Source organism: Triticum aestivum, chromosome 1A, assembly GCF_018294505.1.
Source record: "Triticum aestivum cultivar Chinese Spring chromosome 1A, IWGSC CS RefSeq v2.1, whole genome shotgun sequence".
Taxonomy (NCBI): Eukaryota; Viridiplantae; Streptophyta; class Magnoliopsida; order Poales; family Poaceae; genus Triticum; species Triticum aestivum.
This window is the reverse complement of record NC_057794.1, coordinates 33,524,878-33,530,877: the sequence shown is the minus strand read 5'-3', so window position 1 is coordinate 33,530,877 and position 6,000 is coordinate 33,524,878.

Here is a 6,000-nt window from a genome sequence, read left to right as displayed (position 1 = left end):
GTAATGGCGCACCACTCCCACGGTGCGTCATTAGTAGTTTTGAAAAAAAGTTTTTTTACTAATGGCGCACCGTGGATGTCGTGCGCCATTAGTATTTGGACACTAATGGCGCACCAACACATGGTGCGCCATTAGTATATAGTAATGGCGCACCACATGTCTGGTGTGCCATTAGTGTCAATTCCATCTATAGCCCTTTTCCTAGTAGTGGCTGGTCCAGAGGGGCATACCGGGGATCTCCAAACTTCCTCCACAGCATAAAGGGCTTCCCAGCCGCAATATCCCCGGCTTCACGCAGCTCCTCCTTCTTCGCTCTCATTGCAGAGCGGGTGTCTTTGGTCGCCATCATGGCCTTCTCCAGGTCCGTCGCCTTCACCTGGTTTTCTTCTTCAAGAAGCCGGTAACAGTCAGCAACATCTTTTAATCCCACGGCCATCTTGGCAATTTTTTTTTGCTCTTGCAATGTGTGGCCTGTTCGGCCCTTAACTCTTCGGCCGCCTTTAAAGCGGACACATTACTACTCTTTGCTTGCTTCTTGGCTCGGGCAAGCTCCGCCCGAAGGGTCTCCATGGTGGCAGCTTCATCTGCAGTCACAACATATTAAAGATACTGCCATCATGCTGCTCTTATTATGTGATGATCACCAGAAAAATCACTCACCCTATGCCTCGTCAAGCCGCTTGTTGACAAGCACGATGTCAGCATCTGCCGCATCCAGTTGCCGCTTTAGTCCGGCAAACCCATCAGTCCGGCTAGCCACCGGAGCTTCAACCGCCTACACATAAAGGCGGTCTCGTTATTACCGGAGAATGTCAGATTCTTCCCCTTGGTTATCCTCCCTTGCAGAGGCGCTCATTCCCTCGATTGGAATAGTTAGCGATGGAGGCCCGCTTTCGCCCTCTTTGTCGGTGTCAAAACCGGCGGATCTCGGGTAGGGGGTCCCGAACTATGCGTCTAGGCCGGATGGTAATAGGAGGCAGGGGACACGATGTTTTACCCAGGTTCGGCCCCTCTTGATGGAGGTAAAACCCTACGTCCTACTTGATTGATATTGATGATATGGGTAGTACAGGAGTAGATCTACCATGAGATCAGAGAGGCTAAACCCTAGAAGCTAGCCTATGGTATGATTGTTGTTCGTCCTATGGACTAAAACCCTCCGGTTTATATAGACATCGGAGAGGGCTAGGGTTACACAGAGTCAGTTACAATGGTAGGAGATCTACATATCTGTATCGCCAAGCTTGCCTTCCACGCCAAGGAAAGTCCCTTCCGGACACGGGACGAAGTCTTCAATCTTGTATCTTCATAGTCCAGGAGTCCGGCCGAAGGTATAGTCCTGCTATCTGGACACCCCCTAATCCAGGACTCCCTCAGTAGCCCCCAAAATAGGCTTCAATGACGACGAGTCCTGCGCGCAAATTGTCTTCGGCATTGCAAGGCGGGTTCTTCTCCAAATTCCGTGTACTTGTTGAACAGTGTCCGGTTTCTTGTAAATGTAGTGCTCCTTGGCTTCTACGCCCAATAATGGCCGTTTTCCATGTGTCAAACGAATACGAAAAGTCAGGGTGTTTTTTATATTTACAGCCCTAGCCGCGTGAATGAGCCGCCTATTTAAGGGGACGAGGATTTAGATCCAAACCACACATTCTCCCTTCCACGAGTATTCATCAGAGCGTATCCGAAAGAGGTCCATTCCATCATGGCCGGCCACCGCAGCTCCTCCTCTCGCCCTTCCAGTCCTAAGCCTGGAGATTGGAAGAGGTGCTCCATCCCGCACAACGAGCTAGTGACGCTCCAGACCAAGGGGTTTCTCCCCCCGGCCTATATGGTCCCGGTTCGAGCCGGACTTGCCACCTATAATGGCGGAGAGCAAGCGGATAGCGTCCCCAATCCCTCCAAAGGAGAGCGGGTATGCCTTGCCCCTTACTTAATAAGAGGGCTCGGATTTCCAATTCATCCATTTCTCCGGGGGCTTCTGGAGTTCTATGGCCTTCAGCTGCACAACCTCACGCGTGCCTCCATATTGCATATCGCGGGCTTCATAGCCCTTTGCGAGCTGTTCTTGGGCTGCGAGGCTCATTTCGCGCTGTGGAAAAGGCTATTCTGCCTTGTGCCTCGCTCTAAGGAGGGGTCCCTATATCAAGTGGGCGGAGCCGAAGTGTGGCGCATCGCCGGGACCGGATATCTATCCGGAACCCCATAGAAGGCGTCCGAAGACTGGCCTTCGAAATGGTTTTATATAGAGGACGTCCCGCTCCCGGATCCTGTCCGGATCGGCCTCCCTGAGTTCGACGGTGCTCCCCTAAATAAGCGCCTAAGATGGCGTCCACGGAGCCCTCAGAGGGAAAGTGACAGGGACGTTATTTACCTGATGGGCCGGATAAGATTGTTAGCTCATTCCGGACTGACCATGATCGGGGTCATGGCCGCATGCATCATGCGAGCGGTGCAGCCGCTTCAGTATAGAGGCCGCCCCATGTGGGACTTCAACGGGGAGGACGACGCCACCCGCTACGGACGTAAGGGGCCGGATTCGGCTGCCGCTCTAATAAAGACCTTGTCCGCTTTGTACAAGGGAGAAGAGGACGAATTTCTCCACGTCAACCCACGGGGTGGATTTTCTATGTACAATCCCCCAAGTTGGGTAAGTGGACACTTTTACTTGCCCATCCATGTTATATTCCCATTGTTAAATTTTCAGTCTAACGACTTCAACGCAGGAACCGCGCCAGTCTGTTAAAGAAATAAACAGCCCTCCTCCACAACCCGAGGATCCGGGACGGTCCCTCAACCCGGCCTCTCAAGAGGATCCGGACTTATCTGTGGAGCTGATTGATGGAGTGTTTCATCAATTAAGCAAGGACAACGCCTTGGTGTCCATTACGGCCGATTACCCAGGGCTACTCCCAGCCTAACAGGTAACTGAGACCGGAGTCCCAGCACTTTGAAAAGGGATCTGTCCACGCGTGTTTTTGATTGCCGTATGAAAACCGTGTTTTGCAGGGGAGGTCCTTGAGACGGGAGGCCGAGCCTACGGCGACTAGCCAACGAGGGGCGGCAAGGCCTCGCGAGCTGAAAAGAAGTGTGGTCCGGACTGAGGCACCGGCACAAAGGTATAGCGCGCCACCTTATTCCCAGGTGTTATTCCTTCGAGGCATATTAACGCTCGTGCTCTCTTCAGGATGAAGAGACCTCGCCGGACTATATCCGAAGAGGCTACCAATCGCGCCTCCACCAGCCAGGCTCCAAAGCCTGGTCCGGAAGTGGAGGCGAACACGAGGCATGCACCGGACGCTCCTCCGACAGAGGATGCTGACAGGCTGTCTGCCACCAATTCCGAGGTGGAGAGTGCCATGAACCACAGGCGTCGCCGGCCAGTTCTTCGCGACGCTTGTTACTCCCAAGAGGCATTGGATGCCTTTAATTCGGGAGAAGCGTACCTCCGTGCCGCTCAAAATGGTCTAGCCAGAGCCACGGAGCAGTATGTGAAAGACATACGGGTAAGAAATTTTTGGTAATTATATTTATATATATATATATACCAGTAGCCCCCGAGACTTGAAACAGTTAGAATAACTGATTTAAGGATCATTTGTTATTCAGGTTCTTACAGAAAAGAATACCCTACTGTCCCAGGAGCTGGAAGAGTGCAAAGCCCAACTTGAGGCCGCACTAGCTGCGGCAGGGGAGCCCAAGGAGACCCCCTCTGGTAATATACGCTTCGAAAGATAAGTATTTTGCGAAGTGCGGTGTGGGTGCAAATCTAACAAATGAAATTGCAGATGGCACCGGATTAAATCCGGAAGTGCAACAACTCTGACGCCGGCTAAAGGCTGGTGAGATCATGTTGACAAAGGTGAGGCGGGAGAAGAACGATCTCCAAGATGCCAACACCAAGCTGGGCGTTGAACTGAAGGACGTTCGTGCCCAGCTGTTGGACTCCGTGAAGGAGAATCAGCGGCTTCGACGCGGCATGTATAGTAAGTGCTTAAACGAACTTTGAAAAAAGAGTTTGGCGAGGAAGTCGACTAATAGAGTAATGTCTGTAGGTATGCTAACAGGTCGTCCTGCAGAGGAAATGCCCAGTTCTACGAGTGACCTTCTTCCCGAGCTCTCACAACTGCACGAGCGAGTTCGGCAGGTGATGCAAGGCGTCGCCCAGGCCTTGTGGCTATTCGTCTCCATGCCCGAAGGCCTTGGAGAGCTTGTAGAGAAGCTGAAGGGAGCGTGGCGGCGCTTTCGATTGTGGAAGATGTCATCCTGCCGTCAAGGCGCCAGGGAGGCCTGGGCCATGATGAAGACGCGGTACACAAAGGTTGATCCAAACCACATGGCCAAGGTCGGACCCGTAGGGCCCGATGGGAAGGAGATCCCTGTGAGCTTAGTATACGGCCAAGTAGAGTTGGCCGCAAAGTATTCCCAACAGGACTGTAAACTAGACAGCCTGTTAGATGGTATTGAAGAGGAATACAATCAGTCAGATTGACTATGTAATTTTAATTGACATGTGTAATGCCTTCTAGCCGGATTGTAGATCGTTTGTCATGACCGACCTTTTCGCTTCAACCTCGGGACTTGACGGTCCGAAGAGTGTCCGAATACCCTCGCGGTTATATAAGAACCGGGGTATGCATGGAGACCAGGCGTAGGGGTCATTAGTGCTTGAACAGACAAGTGCCCAACTAGTTATGTTATATTACATGGTTAGTAAGAAACATCTTCCAGGGAGAATAGTTCCGTTAGGGGTTCCTTTCCCTGGGAGGCATGCCCTAAAGTGCATGTCCATTCTGCAAAAAGAGACGCAGAAAAATATCTGGGGGCGTATAGATAAATAAGTGAAAGAAAAGATCATCTTTAGTTCACCGACCGAATATTCCCTTAAGAACGCTAGCTTTCGGCTTCACCCAGTCTGAGGTACACATCCGGCTGACCCGGCTGTAACAATCACAGAGGTGCTCCCTTTACCACCTAGCATAACAATCGGGAACGTAGGGGTAAGCACAGGAGCCAGGCAACCCAACTTGGCCAAAACTTAAGTCATATCGATGCATATAATGGTGAATAAAAGGTACATGCGGAAGTGTGACACATGTGTTGGGGATGTAGCCCGTATAAATAAGCTTCTGTTTAAAGAAGCCCCCAGGTTTAATGAGCATGGATAGCGCGTCACTTTATGAGCCTTTGAAGGCTATAGGAGAAAGAGAGGAGAAGGAGAGAAATGTAAGACAGAAAGTATATAAAAAATGGACAGAGGAAGGAGACCACAGAGTCCGGCGCTAGGCATAGAATCTTCGTAGACGGGCTGCGTTCCATGGGTTCGGCTCGAGTCGGTTATCCGATGCATCTCGCAGGCGGTATGCTCCACCAGTCAGGACTTGGTCGATTATGAAGGGACCTTCCCACTTGGGCTTGAGTTTGTCCTTTTTCTTGTCTGGCAGGCGTAGAACTAATTCGCCAACGTTGTAATTTTTGGCCCGTACATCTCTGCTTTGGTATCTTCGAGCCTGCTGTTGATAGAATGTGGAACAGGCTTTTGCCACGTCATGCTCTTCCTCCAAGGCGTCCAAACTGTCCTGCCGATCGAGCTCGACTTCTCTTTCTTCATACATGCGCACTCGAGGTGAGTCATGAATTATGTCGCAGGGCAAAACTGCCTCTGCGCCGTACACCATGAAGAATGGTGTGTATCGGTGGTGCGATTCGGCATGGTCCGTAGCCCCCAGAGTACAGAGTCGAGCTCCTCTACCCAGTGCATGTTAGATTCCTTAAGGGACCGCACTAATCTGGGTTTGATGCTGCTCATGATAAGACCATTTGCATGCTCGACCTGGCCGTTAGTTTGTGGGTGATAGACGGAAGCATAATCAAGCTTGATGCCCATGTTTTTGCACCAGAGTTTTACCTCGTCGGCCGTAAAGTTCATGCCGTTATCAGTGATGATGCTGTGGGGGACGCCGTAATGGTGTACAACCCCGGATATAAAGTCTGTCACCAGTC